The 12,647-nt window shown below is 41.3% G+C and overlaps 1 protein-coding gene across 11 annotated transcripts in view; it reads left to right on the top strand.

The window, feature by feature from the left end:
- The first annotated feature begins 962 nt into the window (after window positions 1-962).
- Window positions 963-12,647, top strand: part of LOC308688229 (B-cell receptor CD22-like) — a 66,233-nt gene continuing 54,548 nt past the window's right edge. For 3 of the 11 annotated variants that reach the window (XM_081361166.1, XM_081361167.1, XM_081361165.1), the window contains exon 1: window positions 963-1,679. The gene's annotated coding sequence lies outside the window, so the exon portion shown is untranslated. Of the gene's footprint in view, window positions 1,758-12,647 lie in introns of all 11 variants that reach the window. The other 8 variants (XM_081361159.1, XM_081361162.1, XM_081361163.1 and 5 more) reach the window with 6 other exon arrangements.

Here is a 12,647-nt window from a genome sequence, read left to right as displayed (position 1 = left end):
TTTTGCGCGTGCTGTGAATTAGTGATGGGATTTATGGCTCTTTGAGGGGATCCGGATCTTGGCGATCCGTTCCTTTCAAAGAGCCGTTCAAAAGAACGGCTCTTTTGGCTCTTTTTAAATATTTAGTCAGTTTTAAGAAGCCAGCTTGGGGGCATCTCAGTTTATCCTGGAAATAATCACTGAGAGGAATGATGAGGTGAGATTTGTAGTCAAATTAAAACTCAGATATCACACACCAATATCTGAGTTTGAATTATTCTGAAATATTGATTATTACCTCATTTGTCATGTGTGGACTATATTCCATAGGGTTGCACAACATCCCTCTGCTTAGACAGTGACATCACTATTTTGGATTTACCTTTAGTACAAAGTGTGTGTATGTGTAAAGCTACGTTGACTTATGTTATTCATACAATACCTACTCACAAATAAACATCAAAAACAGAGCCAGCTGCAATGAATTTCTGTGCAAAACAGCTTTTACTACAAACACTTCCACACAAGAACATTATCACACAAGAACATTTTGATAGAAAACAAAAAATATTTAAAGTTTTAAATATATACTGTAGATAAAATTAGAATAAATAAAATGGAAATGTCTACATACACAAAGCCGTGACGGCAGCGTGCACAAGTCATGACTCCGCTCCTACCCAATGACAGAGGCACGGAGGGTTTTTTCCACTGGAGTACTCACGTGAAGGATGCATGCACAACTATCATCATGCTGTTAGGCAGTAGCACCCCTGCGCTGGGTGCGCCCCTCCCCCTATAACTGTTCTGTCTCGCGGAGGAGCTAATTTGTGTGCATCTGTGTGAAACACGCATAGGAAAAAAAGAACGACAGAAAGAACGGCTCCCCTCCAGCCGCGACTCGGCTCCCATCGTTCATGTTTATGAGCCGTTCAAAAGAATCGGTTCGTTCGCGAACGTCACAACTCTACTGTGAATGCAGCGGAGAGAGACGAAGAAGAGCGCGTGTTATGAGGGTGTGACGGACACAGAAGAGAGTGTAGTGTCGCTATTGTGAAGCTTGTTCGATAAAGTTGTTTCAATTAAAGATTATCGAGGCTTAAGTAGAGTAAATAACGACAGCAGACAGCACTTAGTTAAAGTGTGAACAGTGAACCACGTTTGATTTTGCAGAAGAGAGTTTTGTTCCAGTGGTATGTGTTGGCTGTGAGAATGACGCAGTGACATATTGTGAAGACCACAGAAGCTGTGAGTACGTTTAAGTGCAAACCCCGTTTGATTTTTGCCATCCAGAGACTTGTTACATGTCTTTTTTTTTTTTTTGCAGTTTTTTTTGCACTTCTCTTTGCACTTCTCGTGTTTTGATCGAAAAGTGTCGCCGAGTTAATAGCTCAGTGGGACTGTTCACGTGTAATTGAGTTTCCCGCACGAGTCAGAGATTGAGATCGCTGTAGCAGCTAGTATGCACTTAATCAAGAGACATAACTTTTCCAAGAGTGAAGGTTACCCTGCCATTGAAGTGACATCTCAGTTTGATTCATTTGCAAGTTAATTTTCTTTTTGAGACAGTTTATCTGTGAAACGGTTGAGACAAAGTTGAGTGTATTTTTGAACTTGCACACTTCAATACGGGATCTTCAGTTTATTGCTACGCACCCCACGTCCAGACAACGCACTCTAATTCATCGTTCTACGAACTGGTATTTTCCTTTATTTTACAGTGACTGAACTGATAAACGGTGAATTGTGAGTACACATTTAAAAGTGCTTATTCAGAGGTGAGATTTGATGGTATGTTTATGTTTGTTGTTCTCAAATGTGATTGTTTGAAGGTGATCTTTTGAAAAAGGTGATAATTTGTGGGTATACAAATTGACACGTTGAAAATTATCTCATTTTGTAGTTCCATAAAGGATTTGTTATACCACAAGTGAAAAAAGTTTTTCAATTTCAGTATTGAAAGTGTTGGTGTGAATTCAAAAGACAACACAAAGACTGTAAATTATTTTATTTCATTCTTTATTTAGACTGAAGACTTTTTACAGTGTATCTTTTCATTGAGAGCTGCTAGGGAGTGGGGAAGTCTCACTTACTTTATTAGATCTGGGAGGGAGGAGCATAACACACTGTGATCTAACATTATGCAATTGACCTATGGCTAAGCCACGCCCCCAAACGCGATGAGCCAATCACAGTGCGCATAGCTAATCCAATGCACTCGGACATTCTTTGCTTCCACGTCCATTGAAATGCATTGCAGTTAGTCAGTTTTCATTCGTTTTTATCTGTTTTTTCTTGTCATTTTAATTAAAATGGTCAAACGGTGTGCATGGGGTACATTCAAATCCAACACTAGGTATCCTGAGAGGCTGGGCGACGGTGTGTATTTTTAACCCTTTCCCAAGGCCCCGTTTACACGTACATGGTTATTTTGAAAAACGGAGACATTTCCCTTCGTTTGCGCCCTTCGTTTACATGCAAACGGAGGATTCGCCAATGAAACCGATTCTTTCTAAAAACTCCGGCCAGAGTGGAGATTTTGAAAATCTTCGTTTGCACGTTTGCATGTAAACAGAGAAAACCGGAGTTTTAGGTAGCGACGTCACAGAATGTGACTATTTTCGGGATTCTGATTGGCTAAGGGGGGCTTGAGCTTCTCGTTACACTGCCACCTACAGGTTTGGCATGCTCTTGACAGCATATACACAGGTTTGTGTGCACGATGTTATTTTTGAAAACGAAGAGGGGTGAAATGTCCGTTTATGAAAATAGCCACCTACGTGTAAACGTAGCCCAAGTCACATCTCAACCGAGATAAGTGTCTGCTCTGAATTAATTTATGCGGTAACTTAGACCACAACACCAACTAAACTTGAATAAATTAAACAAGGATTGTCTACATCTGTTTTAAGGTAAGTCAACAACGTATTTCAACGTTATCTTTAACATCTCTAATGTAACATTAGCCTAGCTTCTAGCTGCGTTGCAGTTTGTCAAGAGTACAGTTTGACAAAAGCACAATGTTGTGTTTTACACAAATACAAGTATGCTAAACACTTTGCAGTTTTAATGATGTCCTGTATGAATTTTTTTTAGTTTTTATGTTTCCACTGTCGATCGCAATCGCGCCTGCGCCTCTCTCTATCTGACACATGCTGCGACACCAAACGCGAATAGAGCGTCAAATTCGCTCTAGTTCGACGCTTGAACATTTTGAATCCATTTGCACGGCCAAATCGAATAGGACGCGCTTATAAAGCGAGCGTTTGAAGCGAAATAGCACCCAAACTATAACGTTCACTGACCTGTAACATTAAATATTTGTCTGGAGCTGAAGCTTTTCATCGACCTTCTCAAAATAAAATGATTAATATAACCCTCCAATGCATAGCTAAGGCCCTTTTGGTGACTTTGAGATGATATATAATCTTTCTGTCTCCAAAAATCATCAATTGCCTCCTGTGAAATGCCTCCAACTGTGACAGCTGCCATAGCGCCTGTTACCGATTGTTGACTGTTTGTCCGAGTCAGTGGAGGGGGCGTGGCTTAGCCATAGGTCAATTTCTCTTCAGGAAGCCACCGTGTGACATTATCGTACCTGAAGCCTACCCTTGTCAATCTTTAGATTTCTTACACAATAAAGTAAGAAACCACATACACATATTAGCGTGTAACGAGGCTAAAGCGTTTGGGGAGCGAGGACCAAGATCCTTTCGTTGTTCAAACTTCCAGAGCAGCCATAATCCATTTCCCCACACGACGGGCAAAATACCACGTTACAATATAGCTTAAATTCCCCTACGAGGTAAGAAGTGTTATAATCGGTGTCTTATTTTGGGAGGGGGGAAATTAATCAATGTATTTACTATTAGTGTTTTTATTGCAGGTGCGGCCCAAGAGCGCTAGCTGCTGATTTTTATTTTATTATATTTATTTTGTCATTGTTTCATGGTCCTAGTACAACTGACGGCAGCGGATATTGCGGTTTTGATCCGCTAACGATCGAGCTCTTTAACGAGCTGCTCGTAAGAAATGTGTTGAAATACTGACGTAGCCAAATGTATGTTCGATGGGCTATTAAAGGAGAAGTTCACTTTTAAAATGAAAATTGTCACCCTCATGTTGTTTCAAACCTGTATGAATTTATTTCTTTTGCTGAACAGAAAAGAAGATATTTAGAAGATTATCAGTAACCAGACAGTTTTTGGGTCCCATTGACTTCCATAGTATATATTTTTTTCCTACTATGGAAGTCAATGAGACCCAAAAACTGTCTGGTTACTGATAATCTTCTAAATATCATCTTTTCTGTTCAGCAGAAGAAAGAAATATTTTGTTGTAATTCTTTTTGGTTTAACTCTCTTTTTGGGTTATTTGTATTACTTTATACTTTCCTGGGTAGAGAAGGAACCTAGGCTAGGTGTCGTAGTTGTGTATTTTTATATTTAACCAAAGGTTACACTTAATTGGGGACATTTAATTTAAAATTCAACAATATTATTGATCTGCCTGCATTGACACTATTACATGAGAACTGAACATCACTGTTTTCCTCAGAGCTGCTATATATATATATATATGTGTGACTAAATTAATAACTTTTTTACAACAAATGAACCATCACTAAACTTCCATGTTATCTCTGTAAAGCTGCTTTGAAACAATCTGTATCGTGAAAAGCACTACCTAAATAAATGTGACTTTCTAGTTCTTTCAAAAATAAAAATGCAGTCATTTACTCAACCTCACACTCATCTATATAATGGCAGTGAAAAGCTTCAAGCTTTAAAGGTACAATTTAAAATATCCAAAAACTACTAACTAAAATAATGGTATATTGTGTTGACTTGTGTACTTTATCCCAAATGTTTCCAACAATGTTAAAAGGAATAGTTCACCTAAAAGTGAAAATTCTGTCATCATATACTCACCCTCATGTTGTTTCAAACCTGTATGAATTTCTTTCTTCCCATTGACTTCCATAGTAGGAAAAAAATATACTATGGAAATCAATGGGACCCAGAAACTGTCTGGTTACTGACATTCTTCTAAATATCTTCCTTTCTGTTCAGCAGAAGAAAGAAATTCATACAGGTTTGAAACAACATGAGGGTGAGTATATGATGACAGAATTTTCATTTTAAAGTCAACTATCCCTTTAAAGGTGCTGTATGTTACTTTTCTACTAAAATTAATCCTTTTTTTATTGCCTGTGTGTGAAGGGGTTGTAATCTCACATTAAAATGATCCACTTTGTCGGTTTTGCTATTACCTCGGAAAGCAAATAATCTTATTTTTATGTGAAGGTGCCGGGTCGGATTTACCGCGAAATCCAGTGACGTGAACTGCACGCGCGCTCCCGAGCCTCTCGCCTCGTCTAGCCTACTGACTTTGCACTCAACAGCGACGACACCAACTTATGACATGGACTTATGACTTATGCAACTTATGACATGTCTGATAACACTACGAAACAACCTGTGTTGTACAACACAGACTCCAAAACAAACTCCACATATTGATAAAAAAACAACAACAACAAAAAATTCTGCTGAAGCTCTAAGGCCAGACGTGAATCGCATGAACTTCGGGTGAAAAAAACACGGCTCAACATCGGTAGGGCATTTGAATCATGGAGAAACCTCATTTCACATTCACACAAAATGTCTAGTTAGTTGGCGAACTCATTAGTGCATTACTCCTCGTTTGTATTTCTTTCGAAAAGGTGAATTATTGCATGGTACCTGGATGTTCAGTCAGAACATATGCAGTGCGAAACTAGGATAGTTCTCAACACAAACGTCCGTGTCCTCGTCTGATTCAGAGATTTCGTCCAGGAGAAATTGTCATCGTTGAAATTCTTTGTCGCAGACGGACTCTATCTCTGTGTTCGTAGTTGCATCTTTCAGTCTAAGAGTTGCATAGTGAGATCACCGGCGCCACCAGTCCGCCCTAACTCGAGCCAGTCCGGGCTCCTCGTCCGCGGCAGGCAGGTCTTCTGCCTTGGCTGCTCTTCGCTATAATGCGGCTTGTAAAGGTAGCCACAAACACCTGATTCAAGCATCAGACTTCCAAAATCCTCTTCCTCTATATCATATTGAGCACTCTCCTCCGCTATTGTCATAACTGTACATCTGTCTCCACAGCGCCTGTTAGCTTAGCTTAGGGCTGGGCGATAAAACGATAACGATAATCATCGCGATATAATTTTTCTCGATAAAACGATATCAAGAGGTCGATAAATGTTCGATAATGTTTATGCGCCAAAAGCGGAACGAAACTCATTTGAACCGCGCGCCACACGGACCGTTTATCCGCTCGGCTCAAAGTCCAAACGGCAGCGCGAGCGCGAGCTCACTAAAGTTAGAGCAGATACATTTACTCTGATCGGTCTCGGTCACGAAATCCAGTGAGAAGCGCTTGAATTCAGCGAAGAACACAAATGTCTCAGTGATTTAAACCAGCTTAAAGGCAGATGAAACAGCGCTGACAAACAGGTGAAACACTGTGCGCAACGATACAGTCTGAAGGCTGAAATTCCCATCATTTACCACGGATTTACTGTTAGCTTAGTAATATTAACTTCACCATGAAATGTGGGATATACTGTACATATGGAATTGCTATTATATTATTAATGTAGACAATGTATTAAAGGACTAATGGAATATAATTACAGTATTTAATAATGTATTTAGACTACTGTTTTTCATACAAATACCATAGAAACCATAAAGTTACATTTTGCCATGATAGTGAGGTGCTGTAGGGCAGGCTATGCCTGGTTTTATCTGTGGTTATCATGATCTAAATGCATGATACTGGATGACCAATGGTTAAGTTTAATAAAACTCAGTCAGAATATTACATTTTACAAAAAAAAAAAAAAAAAAATTAGCACATGCAGAAACTAAGAAATTGTCCAATAAAGATATTTATTTTGTTAAGGAAAAATGACAAATGTTTGAATGTTCTCTACCTCAGATTTGTGAAAAGTTCACCTGTTTGTGTTTGTCCTGATATGTTCTGACAATAAAGAGTAGTTTAAAACCACAGTTAACGCTCTGGTTTCTACAACTTTCACTTAGGAGCAAAAATCTGCCTTTAAACTTTAAAGAAATAAAGATTTGACTTTTATCGTGATAATTATCGATATCGACTGATATAAAAAATTTATCGTGATATTTTTTTTTGGCCATATCGCCCAGCCCTAGCTTAGCTTCAAACAAGATGGAGGATATTACTTTCAGTTTCAGAGAGTAAAGTCCCACCCACTGATCTGTAATAGGTCTGTAGCGTGAGCGGGTCCCGCCCCCTGGGAATGATGAGGAACGAGTGTCTGTAGTCTCAACAGAAATCCCCCCCTCTTACACTTCCTCCTACAATGACGCAAAATGACGATTTTTGCGTCATTGTGGGAGGATGTGTAAGAGGTAAATAACGGATTTCTCCCGTCTCAGGGGAAAATGAGTGTGTTGCACGACCATTCAATAGTATGACTGGGTTTCTAACAATGCAAAGCTTAATGCAAATGGGTGGAGTGTCCCTTTAATCAAAGAACAAAGGGAACAGAGAAAAACTCTCTGCTCTTGACTAAATAACTTTTTTCTTTAGGCAGATTATCACTAATCTGTGTGTGCATGTATTTTCCTTGAGAACCAAGCAAGTTGACTCATGAAACCATTTGTTTATTATATTGCAATTGCAATATTGACCTCTATTATCGCAATATGACATTTTCCCCAAATCGTGCTGCCCTAACTGCAACCCAGTAGGGGAGCACCACTCGAGACTCGACTCGAGAGCTGACATAGTTCCATGAATGCGCTTTGGATAATATTACTTCACAAATAAAGAGGTAAACAAAGCCCTCGCATAGCTTCATAAAATTCATAAATTGTCTCCACCATACAATGTTTTAAAATGAACTGCATGCCATTTAGCAACACAAGTCATCCGGCTTTTATAAAAGGCACAGTATGTACTTTTCAGTGCTAGAGTTGTAGTCTTCACCTCCACTGCTGATGGAAATCATGTTCATGGATGAGCTGCATTGTTTTCATGATACTTGTGATGTCCTTACATTAATACTCCACTAGATGGCACTCAAGCTCCTTAGGTATAAGATGCATGTGAAGAAAGAGAGAGAAGAGGGAGAGTAAATGCTGAACATGTGCTTGCATGTTATCCTGCTTGTGCAGAAGTTATTAAAAAGTTTCCTGAGAGAATTCAACTTGCTTGTGCTTCTTGTCATGAAGACATATCAAATTTGGCGACGAGGACGTTTTTTTTTCACAAGATTTCCTGAAGATGGCATCTGTAAGTGCTCCGTTTCCCAGTCCATTTTTGCCTTGTCCCGGTGAGCCCGCTATACCGCTTGTAACATGGCTGAGAATGTTTGAGAATTACATGCTCGTCATCAATGCTAATGGAGATTCCTGGCCAGAAGCCAGAAAACGGGCTTTACTTCTTCACTGCCTCGAAACTGAAGGTCAGAGACTATTTTATACATTGCCCGATACCGGTGACAATCTTGCTGTTAAAGCTTTGGAGGAGCATTTCATTCCAAAACGAAATGTGGTCGTGGAAAGACATGCCTTCAGGAAACGAGTGCAGAGGATAGATGAAACGGTACTGCAATATATTGCTGCATTGAGAGATTTGGCGACTACTTGTGAATTTAATGACAATCTTGATGATATGCTGCGTGACCAGCTAGTGGAAAATATTGCTAACCCTCGCATTCGTGAAAGATTATTAGTGGAATCTAAATTGACACTAGAGACTGCAATTACAATTTCCACGCAGCTAGAGGCTGCTAATGCACAGGCAAAATCTATGGCTACAAGCAGTTCTGCTCCAGTACAAGCCGTACATGTCACTCCTGCGACTGGACGACTAAGGCCAAATTCAAAACACGTACCTCATCAAAACCTCATTCTGCTTCTTCAGCTCAGACTTGCTTCCGCTGTGGCTCCACTGGACATCTTGCAAACGCACAGAACTGCCCTGCTGCATCTGCTAAATGTAAAAATTGTAATAAGACTGGACATTTTGCACGAGTCTGCCGTTCTGCTCCTGCTCGTTCAGTGCATTCAGTTGAATTACCAGAGGTCTGTATTCTCTATCTACCTGGAACATCTGATCGTTTGATGTGTGATGTGACTATAAATGCTACGTCTGCTGATACACCTGTGTCTCTTCAACTCTTCGACTCTGGTTCATCAGTGTCCATTCTGCCAAAACAATTGTATGAGCAGCACTTTCGCACTGTGCCGTTACAAGCTCCATCTGCCCGTTTAGTCACTTACTTGTAAGAGTCAATTTCAGTGCTTGGATGTTTACCTGCTACTGTGTCTAAATATGGCTTTACCTGTCCTGCACACTTCTTCATTGTTGACAATGGCACAGCTTTGTTAGGCATGGACCTGATTAAGGGGCTCCAGCTTCGATTCGATGGAAACACTGTGCTGCCGCCGCCACAATCCGCTTCAGTTTGTGCCCTCTCCACTCCTCCATCACAGCGTACTGCTTTGGGCTGTGTAAAAAAATTTACACACAAGGTTAACATTTCTGACTCTGTACCTCCTGTCAGACACAAATTGCGTCGCTTACCTTTTTCTGTCAGAGATGCTGTTTCCGCCGAACTGGAACGACTCTTGCATGCTGGTGTCATTGAAAGAATTGACTCCTCTCCATGGGTTTCCCCAATTGTTGTGGTCCAAAAGAAAACAGGGGGGATCCGCATGTGTGTGGATCTGCGACGGCCCAACAAGGCAGTTATAGTAGACAGCTACCCATTGCCACACATGGAGGAGATGATGACATTACTTCAAGGTGCAACTGTATTTTCAACTATAGACTTAGAAAGTGCATATCATCAGGTACCTCTTCACGACGACAGCCGGGACCTAACTGCATTCATTACACACGAGGGTTCAGGTTCCGCAGGGTACCTTATGGTTTGGCATCTGCTCCATCTACATTCCAAAAGATGATGGTTGTCATTCTAAAAGGACTCCAGAATGTTGTAAACTATCTAGATGACATCATCGTGTGGGGACGCTCGCTACAAGAGCATGATAAAGCACTAGAGAATGTGCTGCAACATCTCAAAGATGCTGGGTTGGTGTTGAATGAGTCTAAATGTCAATTCAGAAAGCAGAGCTTGAAGTTCTTAGGACACACGGTGACATCACAGGGTATTCAGCTGGATCAGGAACATCTCTCTGCAATAATCAATGCACCTGCGCCATCGGATGCTGTTCAGTTACGTTCTCTGCTGGGTCTCCTCTCATGGTATAACAAATTTATTCCTAATTTCGCTTCCGTAGTGATGCCTCTGCGTGCGTGCCTGAGAGATGAGAGTGGATTTCACTGGTCCGATGAAGCTCAACAAAGCTTAGCTGAAGTCAAAAAGCTACTTGTACACAGTCCTGCTCTTGCACTATTTGACCCGGGGCTGCCAGTGGTAATTTCTACTGATGCGTCTGCTTACGGACTAGGTGCTGTCTTCGCACAAATAAGCACTGATGGTCAAGAATGTACTGTCGCTTTCGCATCCAGAACACTCACCCCAGCTGAACAAAAATACTCCACTGTCGAAAAGGAGGCTCTGGGGTGCGTTTGGGCAGTGGAGAAGTGGAGGACATACTTGTGGGGTCGCAGATTTACTCTGCGGACTGACCATCAAGCCTTGACGACGCTGCTGACCACAAAAGGGACTGATAGAGCTGGTATGCGCATAGCTTGGTGGGCTGCTCGGTTGCTCTGTTTTAATTACACTGTTGAGTATCGTGCTGGATCTCAAAATTACACTGCAGACTGTTTGTCCCGCCTGCCCCTGCCTCTGACTTCAGATGCTGAGTCAGATACAGAGCCCGAATTTGTTGCTTTACTGTCCACTGGTCCGACTGCCATATCTCAGGATGAATTCGCTGCTGCCTCTACTAGTTGTTCTGAACTCTGCACTTCGCACACAAATTGTCCGTGGCTGGCCTCCATCTCCTGCTGCTCTGGATCCTGTTCTACGCCCATATTACAAACTGAGAGATGAGTTCAGTGTGCAAGCTGATTTTGTGTTTAGAGGGTCTCGACTGGTGGTACCTGGAGAACTGCGTGAGTCACTGATCCGCATTGCACATGAGGGCCATCAGGGGATTGTGAGAACGAAGCAACGCCTGCGTGAAATGTATTGGTGGCCCAGAATGGACACACTTGTCGAACAAAAGATTACCGCCTGTCAGTTATGCCTTTCTCTGGACAAAACTGCAAAAACCTCTGCTGTGCCACTCCAGCCTGTTCCTTTACCATCTGCACCTTGGGAAAAACTGGCAATAGACATTGTGGGCCCTTTCGAGACTGCTGTCTGGGACTGTCGATACGCTCTGACACTCACTGACTACTATAGTAAATGGCCCGAGGTAGCCTTTACTGCATCTATTGCAACAAAACAGGTGACTGCTTTTCTTACCTCCGTCTTCAGTAGACATGGCAACCCGACCACTCTGGTGAGTGATAATGGGCCTCAGTTTACTTCACCAGAGTTCGCTGCTTTCCTGAAAGACAGAGACATTAAGCACATTCGCACATCAGTGTATCATCCGGCTGCAAATGGAGCTATTGAACGCTTCCACAGAGTTCTGAAAAGTACAATTCAATCTGCAATCCTACAATCAGCACCATGGAAAGCAATAGTAACTGACTTCCTGCAGATCTATCGTGCTACACCTCATGCTGTGACAGGTGTTTCCCCCTTCGAATTGCTTCATGGGAGGAAAATGCGTACACGCCTCAATGTCTAAAACCCTCACCTTCTGGTCATGAACCTAAACAACTGCAGAAGCGTGTTTCAGCACGTCAGGATGTCATGAAATCTCGCTTTGATAACAAGCATCGAGTGCGTCATTCTTTTTTCCGAAAAGGGGATAAAGTGCGCATAAAAAAGTCAGTACATGTACCAAAAGGACACCCAAAATTCACTCCTCCAGTTGAGGTTAGAGAAAAAGTTGGCCCTTACACTTACCTCTTAGACGATGGAAAGAAGTGGCATGCATCGTGTCTCGCATCTGTGCCGACTAATGCAATGGATAATAGACTGACCACAAATGCAGAAAACCTGATTCCCTCTCAAGTTTCTCTGTCTGGAAATTCAGTGTCTCCTGATGCTTGTTCACGTGAGACACGTCAAAGACGTGAGCCAGGTTGGCTAAAGGACTATGTTTATTAGTCACAGAAACTGACATGGACTTTTGCACACACTTTCACATAAACATTCCAGTACTGAATTGCAATTGAGTAGTTGTGTTGATTGTTTTAGATGCTCCTTTGCATTCATGTAATGTGTTGCTTAGTGTATTCTTATACATGTGAAATTGTTGATATGTTAAGGATTTGATGTTCTTTATTTCTATTTCATGTCAATTGTTGGCTACAGAAAGAATTCATTTAACTAAGAGGGGAAAATGTGATGTCCTTACATTAATACTCCACTAGATGGCACTCAAGCTCCTTAGGTATAAGATACATGTGAAGTAAGAGTGAGAAGAGGGAGAGTAAATGCTGAACATGTGCTTGCATGTTATCCTGCTTGTGCAGAAGTTATTAAAAAGTTTCCTGAGATAATTCAACTTGCTTGTGCTTCTTGTCATGAAGATATAACAAGACTC

The sequence above is a fragment of the Scardinius erythrophthalmus genome (genome assembly GCF_964197995.2).
Source record: "Scardinius erythrophthalmus genome assembly, chromosome: 3".
NCBI lineage: Eukaryota > Metazoa > Chordata > Actinopteri > Cypriniformes > Leuciscidae > Scardinius > Scardinius erythrophthalmus.
The sequence above is the reverse complement of the archived record's forward strand: the minus strand, read 5'-3'. Positions and strand labels throughout refer to the sequence as shown.